Source organism: Ictalurus punctatus, chromosome 2 (genome assembly GCF_001660625.3).
Source record: "Ictalurus punctatus breed USDA103 chromosome 2, Coco_2.0, whole genome shotgun sequence".
NCBI classification, from domain to species: Eukaryota; Metazoa; Chordata; class Actinopteri; order Siluriformes; family Ictaluridae; genus Ictalurus; species Ictalurus punctatus.
The window spans coordinates 38,065,717-38,077,496 of NC_030417.2; the positions used below are offsets into that span (position 1 = coordinate 38,065,717).

Here is an 11,780-nt window from a genome sequence, read left to right on the forward strand (position 1 = left end):
GTGTTTAATTCTTTTTATACCACAGCAATTTGCTAATAATTTTTCTTTATTAATTATAGAATGACACATCATACATTGTATCCATTTATAGTTAGCTTTAAAGTTGTGGAATGTCTGTTAAACAAGTTATTTCTTGCGATCACTTGTTGTACATCAGTCCCTTTTTTCTCAAGAAGTGTGAACTCTGTCCTAAAGACTGTGTCAGAAATTGTAAACTTACAGCTTAACCCTTGACTGTTACAGTGTTGACAATGAAGATCCTTCCATTAATGTTAAACATCCCATTAGCTTTTATTATTTGATTAGATTATTACTCCGTTAACAAGCAGAAATGCTAGAAAGAAGCATGAAGGACGTGGGAATATCTCAATGGGAATATCTCAATGTAGGGCTAGAGCACAGCAGCACTCTAATCAGCACGATGCAAGTGGCCCTGGTGAAAAGTTGGGGTAGACCTTTCTTGCGAATAAAAGACCTATCTTCTAGCAGTTGACTACTTCTAAAGGTGGATTGAAGTGGAAAATGTTCATGTCTCCATAGCCTAGGAGGTAATGAAAATAAAATAATAAAAAGGCATGTTTATAAATCGATTGAGATTATGCCTTTTTAAAGATTTAGCTCAGGCAGCTTTGTGGAGGGAGGAATGTGTTTTTAGGGTCCTGGAAACTTTATGTTGAGAGCGAGGACAACTTTATGTTGTGGCTCATCAATCGATTTTGTTTGCCCAGTTTTAGTTGATCTATATTCTAGGACTTTTAGCCACGAGTACATTTCAAACAGAAATTGGAGAAGGGACTGGCATTTCCTGACCATCTACATATTGAATTAAAGCAAGTCTTAACTTCATTCGTGTCACTCACACTGCATTGTATTACATTTATTGTCAGTGAGATTCAGAAGTTTTAAAATATGTCTGTAATTGATTCCAACAATATGTTTCACAGAAATAAGGTTGCAAAGGTCTTGGGAGAGCTCTTTGCTTTTACCCATCATGAGATGTTTCTTGTGTGACACCTTCTTAGCAAAAAGCCTTTTTATAGACCATCAATTTACGAACCCAGCTGATATTAATCTGCACAGATAGGAGTTATAATTACTTTCTAACTTCTTACGGATTTCAGCTGGTTCCTTGCCTTACCTTGCCTTGGAGAACAGCTTTTTCGTAGCGTGTTCAATACTGTTTATGGATACTTTATTTATGGACCTTATTTATGTTGCGAATTCTTTATATTTGTGGATTTCTTGAGTTAATTCTGATGACCTGTGAAAATTTCATGTGAATAACCTCATTGGAAATATTACATTGTGAAACATTGTGAATTAATTTAATTGACCACCTCCTGCTTGATTATTTCCCTATAACAGCATGACACCAAAATTTTCGTTCTCCTATTCAGCGATCACTGAGTAACAGTGTGCATGCATTAGTCTTGCTAATACAATACACTCTGCATGTCTAGTAATAAAAAAATATATTTAATAATTTTGTAAATGTGTTTACGTTAAACAGGGTATTGTAACAAAAAAATTAACAACAACAAAAGCCTACTTGAGCACACGACTCCAGCATCTCCTTCATGTCCTACTCCAAATCCACTGTGTGAGCACTGATCTAATACACTCTCAGTTCCAGTACAGTGAACATCATCCACCCAGGTTGGTTCACTTCCCTGACCAAAGCGGGTATTAGGAGGAGCACTGACAGCATTACCACATCCAAGCTGTCTACACACCACCTCTGCATCTTTTAAGTCCCAGTCATCATCACACACTGTTCCCCAATGGTCATTGTGCTGGATCTCCACTCGACCACAACAGTTACTTGGACCATTCACCAGTCTGACCTGGTCTGATTTATTACATAAAAAGAGAGCAGGTTTTACTAATGATTGATTTTTGTGTCCATCAGTTTGATCATGAGATATAATGGGAAATAATATTAGGAACAAAACCAGTTGTGAAAAATTTGAACTATATTTTCAATCCGTGTATGCTGAATAATATTGAATTTGTTCAGTGTATTAAATAACCAACTTAAATATCCAAACTACATTCAAAACAGTGTCTCAACTGAACAATGAAATATGTGTAGGTATGTACAATGAAAAAATGTAGTGTGTCTCATTTTTTCCCCTCAAATTGATTGCATCCAATATAAATTTTTTAAGATTAATAAGTGCAGGCCAGAGCAGACTCTATGGAAAGAATGGAAGTTCAACTTGACTTAATAAAAAAAAAAATTAACAACATGACTTAAATTCATATGTTGAACATTAGAAAGGATTAAAGCATGTATGTACATTCACAGTGAGACATTTACATTCATGAAATAAACAGATAATAATCTGAATAATCTATTATTTTATAATAATCTATTGTTCAGTGTACCTGCGCATCATTTATGTCCCAGTCATCATCACACACTGTTCCCCAATGGTAATTATAATAGACTTCCACTCTACCAGTGCAGGAGTGATTACCACCAGCGAGTCGTATATTAGCGCCATCTAAGACAAACAGCAAAATACATGTTACTGTTAATTCATCTTAATGAATGTCATTACTATATTGCAATATTACATCAATTGAAATAATATGAATCAATTTCTGTCATTCCATAATCCTTTATCAAAAAAGACTTTTGAAGAGTTTTATTCGTGGGATTCCTCTGCTGAAAGGCTGTCTGTGCTCCCGTCCTCACTTCCTATCCAAATCTGGTAGATCTCTCCACAGCAACAGATTCACTCCTGTTGCATCCAGCCGCTACATGATAACCCACAACATTTCCACACTTCAGGAAGGCGATGTCTCTTAATTTGCATTTACAGCTTTCTGTCGAATAGCAGCCTGCAACAACAGCTTTCATGCCTCTTGTACACAGAAGACTGTCACAGTAATTGCAGTTCACTTGAGCAATACACTTATTCTTAAAATTCAACGTAGACATTGTGCAGCTCGATCAGACAAACCCTGTAGATCAGATCAAGCAGAAACTGCTTCCTTCTTACTTCCTTTTGAAAATACTTAACACAATGAACAGAACAGTCACCAACAGTCAAGCAACTGCACCGCCGTGTTTGTTTTCCCTAACATTCTGAACTCACTATGGGTCGTAATCACTGATCTATCTATCTGTCTGTCTGTCTGTCTGTCTGTCTATCTATCTATATATCTATCTATATATCTATCTATCTCAATAGTCGTAATGGGAAATCATCTGTTTTTTGGTGAGTAATTTTTACCCATCCAGTCACTTAAAAAAAAAGTCTGCATATACAGCATCACAATGCACTGTTTCTATACGTGTAATTGGTTATTTGTTTTGACTCTCATGTACTCTTTATTGTAGCATTCCCTTCAGCGGTGCACGTGTTATCTCAATAAAAGCAAGTTTTAGAAACTGAGGTAAAATATCAGTAGACATTTTCAAACATATGTTCTGCAAGCTTTAAAGTGTTTATTCTGAATATATAATTATGCGGTGTAACTTTTGTTTATGTTAAACATTCGTTGTGGTTATTTTCATAAATGAATATTAGCTATGTAGCTAATGTCAGCTTCGGAAAATAAGCACAATGATGAACAGAAAATCTCAAGTTAGCTTTTGGTCAAGTTGGATATCTACTTACAGATCAACACCGGTGAAACACCTGATGAATATAATGTGGTCTTGGTCTAATTCTTCATGTGTGATTTGTACTTTGTGCAGTGCAGGCTTGAACATGGCCCTACTCACAGGCATTATTAAATAATCATCCCATTTAATGTTAGATAAAACCGGAATTGGTTTTGCAGCAGGAGTAAAAGGCTGTAAAGAAAACTTTAACACTTTGATGTTGCATTTTTACTGTTGATTATTAAAGATTATGATTACAACGATGCATTTGTGCTTCATAGTTACATGGTCTGTTTAAATTACAACCCGTGGGCACTTCTGCCACATCCTTTAGCGAACGTTGTTTTGCAGTTAAAAGCAGAACAACGGTTTCCATCCATTGGTGGTTGGCGGCCTCTGTTCATGACCATTGTTACCCTCCCCAGGAGTGGTATACCAACAAAGATCATTCCAAGAGCAAGACGTGTAGGAGTCCGCAAGGTCACAACGGAACCCAGGGTAACTGGGTTCTAACCAACTAAAGGTTGCTCTCACCTTTACTAATGTTAATGTTCACGAGTTCACCATCAGGAGAACACTGAACAACAATTGTGTGCATGGCAGTGTTGCAAGGAGAAAACCACTGCTCTGCAAAAATAACGTTGCTGCACTTCTGCAGTTTGCTAAAGATCACAAAAAGAAAAACGCTAAAGATTAATAAAACAGAAATGCTGTGGAAGGACCTGAAGCAATTACATTTGTGGCATTTGCAGACGCCCTTATCCAGAGCAACTTGCATTTATCTCATTTATACAACTGAGCAGCTGAGGGTTAAGGGCCTTGTTCAAGGGCCCAGCAGTGGCGGCTTGGTAGTGTTTGGATTTAAACTAAACAACCTTCTGACCAGAAGTCCAGTGTCTTAACCACTGAGCTACCACCACCCTGTACCCTGCATGAAGTCAGCAGCTCATATAAGGAAATTTTAACAAATCCAATTTCTTGACACTGGCTATGGAGAGAAAACAAGAGGAGGAATTTCATTAAACCTGTGATGCAAAAACCCAAAGCTGCCTTTTGCTTTTTGTCTAATAATCTTAAAGTAAACTGAATTAAAATAAACCTCAGTTATATTAGAATATATTATATTGTCCCTGCAATTCAGTCACAACTGAAACAACAGTGTTACTTCACATTCAGTATTTCTAGTACTATGTGAATGCCCCACATAGTCTTACAAATATGATTAAAATTTTCTGTTTATTCCAGATTTTTTGAAGGAGTCTACAGTGTCAGTGCTTTGTAACAGTTAAGTAAACCCATAGCTTTAAGTTTACCCACATGACAGAGGAATTTACACTTTGCAGTTTCTCAATAACATGACAAACAGCATTTTTTGTCTTATTAACTTAAAGAAGGGCTTGTGATTGAACGACTGTTTGTAGCTTCTATAACATAAGTAATGACAGAAACTAACATCCACAACATTAAAATGTGGGTCAGTCCATCTCAGTTGATCCAATAATTGTAACGTTGGTTGCTTGACAATTTAATTTTTTTTAATCATTTTTGAGTGATTACCTCTATGTATTGGCATTGTAAAACCAGCAGTTCTTTATTTTATTTTATTTTAATTTTACTTGGTTTAACCACAACAGCCATATTTTGGTTATACAGCTGTTTACAGAAACCTCAATAACTCGGGGTCAGGATTGTCCTAGTTCCTTGGAACAAAAACAGATCTCTAGAGTACATTACAAGGTACACTTATGCATACTGTATATATATATATATATATATATATATATATATATATATATATATACAGTGAGGGAAAAAAGTATTTGATCCCCTGCTGATTTTGTACGTTTGCCCACTGACAAAGAAATGATCAGTCTATAATTTTAATGGTAGATTTATTTGAACAGTGAGAGACAGAATAACAACAAAAAAATCCAGAAAAACGCACGTCAAAAATGTTATAAAATTGATTTGCATTTTAATGAGGGAAATAAGTATTTGACCCCTCTGCAAAACATGACTTAGTACTTGGTTTAAAAACCCTTGTTGGCAATCACAGAGGTCAGACGTTTCTTGTAGTTGGCCATCAGGTTTGCACACATCTCAGGAGGGATTTTGTGCCACTCCTCTTTGCAGATCTTCTCCAAATCATTAAGGTTTCGAGGCTGACGTTTGGCAACTCGAACCTTCAGCTCTCTCCACAGATTTTCTATGGGATTTAGGTCTGGAGACTGCCTAGGTCACTCCAGGACCTTAATGTGCTTCTTCTTGAGCCACTCCTTTGTTGCCTTGGCCGTGTGTTTTGGGTCATTGTCATGCTGGAATATCCATCCACGACCCATTTTCAATGCCCTGTCTGAGGGAAGGAGGTTTTCACCCAAGATTTGACGGTGCATGGCCCCGTCCATCGTCCCTTTGATGCGGTGAAGTTGTCCTGTCCCCTTAGCAGAGAAACACCCCCAAAGCATAATGTTTCCACCTCCATGTTTGACGGTGGGGATGGTGTTCCAGGGGTCATAGGCAGCATTCCTCCTCCTCCAAACACGGTGAGTTGAGTTGATGCCAAAGAGCTCCATTTTGGTCTCATCTGACCTCAACACTTTCACCCAGTTGTCCTCTGAATCATTCAGATGTTCATTGGCAAACTTCAGACGGGCATGTATATGTGCTTTCTTGAGCAGCGGACCTTGCGCGCGCTGCAGGATTTCAGTCCTTCGTGGCGTAGTGTGTTACCAATTGTTTTCTTGGTGACTATGGTCCCAGCTGCCTTGAGATCATTGACAAGATCCTCCCATGTAGTTCTGGGCTGATTCCTCACTGTTCTCATGATCAATGCAACTCCACGAGGTGAGATCTTGCATGGAGCCCCAGGCCGAGGGAGATTGACAGTTCTTTTGTGTTTCTTCCATTTGCGAATAATCACACCAACTGTTGTCACATTCTCACCAAGCTGCTTGACAATGGTCTTGTAGCCCATTCCAGACTTGTGTAGGTCTACAGTCTTGTCCCTGACATCCTTGGAGAGCTCTTTGGTCTTGGCCATGGTGGAGAGTTTGGAATCTGATTGATTGATCGCTTCTGTGGACAGGTGTCTTTTATACAGGTAACAAGCTGAGATTAGGAGCACTCCCTTTAAGAGTGTGCTCCTAATCTCAGCTCGTTACCTGTATAACAGACACCTGGGAGCCAGAAATCTTTCTGATTGAGAGGGGGTCAAATACGTTTTTCCCTCATTAAAATGCAAATTAATTTATAAAATTTTTGACATGCGTTTTTCTGGATTTTTTTGTTGTTATTCTGTCTCTCACTGTTCAAATACAACTACCATTAAAATTATAGACTGATCATTTCTTTGTCAGTGGGCAAACATACAAAATCAGCAGGGGATCAAATACTTTTTTTCCCCTAACTGTATATATATATATATATATATATATATATATATATATATATATATATATATATATATATATATATATGAGCACATTGCTCACGCTGCACATTTACGGTCAATTTATAATGTTAAGAGTTCGAGTCTCAATCTTAATTTTTTAGGGGGCATGTAGGTAAGTATAGTGTTCATGCAGAACATTTCATGTTTGAGACTTCTCTTATTTCCTTTTCTTTTTTTAAATGTGGGCAAGAAAGTGATGTTTTTTAAATTCCCCTCATTTCGGGGTTGAATATCTCTGGTGGGGGACCATATATGAATCTGAAATTTTCACAGTGTCACGAAATCCACATAAATGGTTTAGGACAGATGCAATCACAGTTAAGAGATTTATTGAAGAGAGGCAGGCAGATAAATCCTAAACATGAGACAATAACGTGGTCGAAATAACAGGTAAGGGGTCAAGCAATCAACATACAGGCATAAACGAGGCAAGGCAAGAATCAAATACGAGTAACGAGAACTAGGTCAAAACCGGAATAAACATCACGCTATCAAGGCTTGGAAATGACAGAGACAACGCAACTGTGCGTATTACTTTGCAAAGTCTTTGTGAATGAGCAGTCTCTTATACAGCGTGGTGTGATTGTGAGTGTGATTGGGACCAGGTGTGTCTGCATAGTGTTCCGGAGAAGGTGAACATGTGTGTGTGGGAAGTGTAGTCCATGGCGGCCATGTTTGAAGGCCGCTGTGCAGGATGGGAAATGTATTCACTGGTTTGCTGTGACATGGCATGCAGAAATATGTCCTCTATAGTAGCATTCTATTGTAACAAAACTGTGAGTTTGAGATTCCACTATCCCAGACTTAAGGCTAGTAGAAGTCTGGGGAAAAGCCTACTTTATTCCTGCATTTTGACAAATGAACATATGTAATATAAGCATAACAGATAATAAAAGATTATCAATATTTTACAGTAATTATGTTTATGATTGACATACAATAGCTTGATTATGCATGTCAATGAGGTCAAAAACTTTACTACATTTGATAATGGCTACAGTGAAGCCTGATCTATCACAGGGTTCTTCAAATCTGAAGAGTTTAGCTCCAAACTCCAAACCTACCTGCCTGTAATTTTCTAGTAATCCTGAAGACCTTGGCTAGCTTGCTCAGGTGTGTTTGATTAGGGTTGGAGCTAATTTCTGCAGGAAAGTGGACCTCGAGATTTGAAGAACCCTGATCTGTCATGTTGGTACAGTTGTACAGTTTTATGTGTGAATAGATTTGATCCAAATATGAAATTACAGTGCTCAGATGGGTGTTTTACAAATAAACAGTGTCATAAACAGAGCTGTGGTGTTGTTTCTCCTGTGATTAAAGAATAAGTGACTGTCATGCTTTGTAGGCAGAGACAGAAGCAAGTGCAGGTAGGCAGAATATAATAATAATAATCGGTGTCACCCAGATTAGGATGCGTTCCCTTTTGAGTTTGGTTCCTCTCAAGGATTCTTCCTCATGTCTTCTCAGGGAGTTTTTCCTTGCCACCGTCTCCTCTGGCTTGCTCATTGGGGATTTAAATTTATAAATAAAAATGTATATCCAGAACTGATATATTTCCATAAAGCTGCTTCGTGACACTGCCCATTGTTAAAAGAGCTATACAAATAAAATGGAATTGAACTGAATATAGAAAAACATGAATCATGCTAATTTATCATCTGTTGTGACAGTCTCAAGCTACACAATGTAGTTAGCACTATATCTATCCTTGTGTATTTGAATATGGATTATCCACTGAACTGCAGTGTAGAACATGAGGACGAGTGCCCCTGAACCTTATAAGACTATAATTGTATTATTATTATTATTATTATTATTACTATTATTATTATTATTATTATTAATACTAATAATAATAATAATAATAATAATAATAATAATAATAATAACTTATTTATTTATTTATTTTATAAATTGTGACAATGATTCCAGAGGACACTGTATTTATATCATTCTTGTGCTTGCCTTGGAAAAGAATTTCCTCTCAAAGACAGTTGTAATGAAACATATCAATAATCTAAGTCTAACAAAAGCCTACTGTTTGGTCTAAAGCAGCAACGATTAGTCAGAATAACTGATAATGTCAAATATGAATAATTATCCACATGGATTTTTAAATGAATGGTCATTTACTTAACCAGAGTTAATTATAATATTAATAGTAATAGGTAATAGTGGAAAAGTGAAACCAATAGTGAGAAGTGGAGCAACACAACACATTTGTCTTTTTTAAAGACATTTTGCCAAAATCTAAAGCATTGGTGTGAAATAACATTTTCTATACCCTTCTATTTCTCAGCATTCCCATCTTGTCCACACCAGTGGCAGCAGCAGTGACAATAACAGCAATTTTGTATATATATGTGTTACGTTCCCGCCGGCAGATGGAGCTGCGGTGTCGAAGTGCAAAGACTGCTGCAGAGAGCACGCGTGCACGAGACTCTTATATATGGACACGCCCCTTTTGTTTGTTTGGGTTTTCCCTCTGTTTAAGCATTGGTTGATTTTCGAGTATGTGTCTTGATTTAATCCAGGTGTCTGTGTTTCAGTCTGATTGTGTTTGTTATTTAAACCCCTCTTGTAGCTGCGCACTTCGCGCAATATTTACGTTATGTTAACTGAGTGTTTTAACGGTGAATACGCTACGCATGTTAAGCACTCTTGGTTACGTCAGGGGTTCCCAAGCTTTTCCAGGGCAAGGCCCCCCAAATGGCAGTAACATTTGACCGAGGTCCCCCTTTTGCAAGATGACTTTAAAACACATTAAATATACAGACTTTTTAATATACCCCCCCCCCCCTTTTTTATTAATAATTACTTCTTACATATTTACATTACGTTAGATTAGGAATGGATTGTGTGTGTGTGTGTGTGTGGTTGTCTGAGAGTGAGAAAGAGAAAATCATGTATTTATTTATTTTTCACACCAAATTGTTGACGCCCCCGTGGCGCTGCCACTTTGAAAACCACTGGGTTACGTGTCCGGTTTCTATTCCATGCCTCGTATCCAGTGTTCATGTCTAAAGCCAGATTATCTGTTCCTGTCTAGACCGCGTTTCCTTGTTTATTGATTCAAAGTTCTAATAAAGACGTTGACCTGCATCTGCTCCTGCCTCACCTCCCTGCGTCCTTACAATATGTATATGTTACAGTTTCTATACAAAAACAGGGATGTTATAATCACATTACAAATACAGTATAAATATTTTGTCTCACTTTGTCCAAATGCTGACCAAAATGCCTTTGCTACATATCTGTATGAAATAAAAGAAACCAGTTGAAATATTAGCATGAAGAAGAACCTAAGATGGACCTCAGTGCTGCATGCATTTCGCCTCCAATGCAACTGGCCCCATGATGAGATTTACAGGAAAAAAGATGGGCAAGATTTCAACTATTTGCAGAGTAGCGTTTGGACTTTAGGACAACAGAAAGTGCAAGTGCCAAAAAAACATACTGATACTGTATGATAAGCCTCAGGATGTACTGACAAATATGAGGTTCCCTAGTGACTGCTGTAGAGTGTTAAAATAAACAGAGCTGATTCAGAGATTTGACAGAACAGATAATTTCATCCTCAACCACCGTATAGTTATGGGAGTTAAATACAAACCAAGTGCCACTGGAAATAAGTGAAGAAAATTAGACTCATATTTCATGTAAAGGGCTTGATTATATAAGTGTAGTAGTAAAATTAATTAGCTAATGTTAAAAGTAATTATCTATTGGATTTATTACAGTTTAGATAAAGAGCTAGAGAGAAAGACCCATTTAAATCCACAAATTTTAAGATTTTTTTTTGCTTTTATTTAAAATACATTCCTGATTCATCTTGGTTATTGTTATTCTAACAGGGGACAATACTTGCATTAGCCCTAGATGAGAAATTCACTAGAGTAATACAATGGTAAATGTTATCTCTTATAGTTTTGTTTTACATTATATAATTGGCGGCGGGGGGGGGGGGGGGGGGGGGACTAAAGTACCAAGTGATATTTGTTACAGCTGTTCTCATCGATAAGCCACATTTAAGCAGATTAGTCGAATATTGGTGGGTTAATTCATATGAGTAATCAATTATTAAAATTTGTGAAAAAGTCAACTGCAAAAGTTGCCATCACAAAATAAGATTATAATTGTATCAGTCCTGAATTATTGTGATATCAGTAATGAAATATACATCATAAAATGTCATTTTTATATATACATTTGTGAACAATACAAAATTCTTTCATGCAAAGCTCTGTGCTGTATCTACTAACTAAACACACACTCCAGATATATTCAGCAAGGAAATAATATAATATATATATATTTTTTAAATAAGCCAAAAAGCAATTATTGATAAGCATATTGAACTTACCAAGCATTAAAGTGAGATGAAATCTTAACATACTGGTCCTTGATGCGTCATTCAGGTTAATCACAGTGCTCACTGCTGCTGCCCTCTCACAGCAAAGTTCAGGAGATCATGATAGCTGTTTGTTATCATGAAGCTGAAGAGGTGGAGTTTCCTCTTTTTTCCTACTTTTCCTGTTTGTGGATGACAGAAATAATAATGGTAACTGTTCATTGTAATTCTCATTTGACCTCAGAGCAGTTGAGGAGAATGCTTAGCATTTGCCTTGGCCTGTTCTCATTCTACTCAGCTGTAGGCCTGGGGATTATAGCTGATGATATATGATAGGAAAGTATTGCATTCGATAAAAAAAG

The 11,780-nt window shown here is 37.0% G+C and overlaps 1 protein-coding gene across 1 annotated transcript in view; it reads right to left on the reverse strand.

Annotated features, from left to right (window-relative positions):
* LOC108276032 (scavenger receptor cysteine-rich domain-containing group B protein) overlaps positions 1–11,535 on the reverse strand; it is a 49,603-nt gene extending 38,068 nt beyond the window's left edge. The window contains exons 1-2 of the mRNA XM_053677958.1: positions 11,431–11,535; positions 2,389–2,507 (exon numbers count right to left, since the gene is read on the reverse strand). The gene's annotated coding sequence lies outside the window, so the exon portion shown is untranslated. The remainder of the gene's footprint in view (positions 1–2,388; positions 2,508–11,430) is intronic.
* Positions 11,536–11,780: the final 245 nt, after the last annotated feature.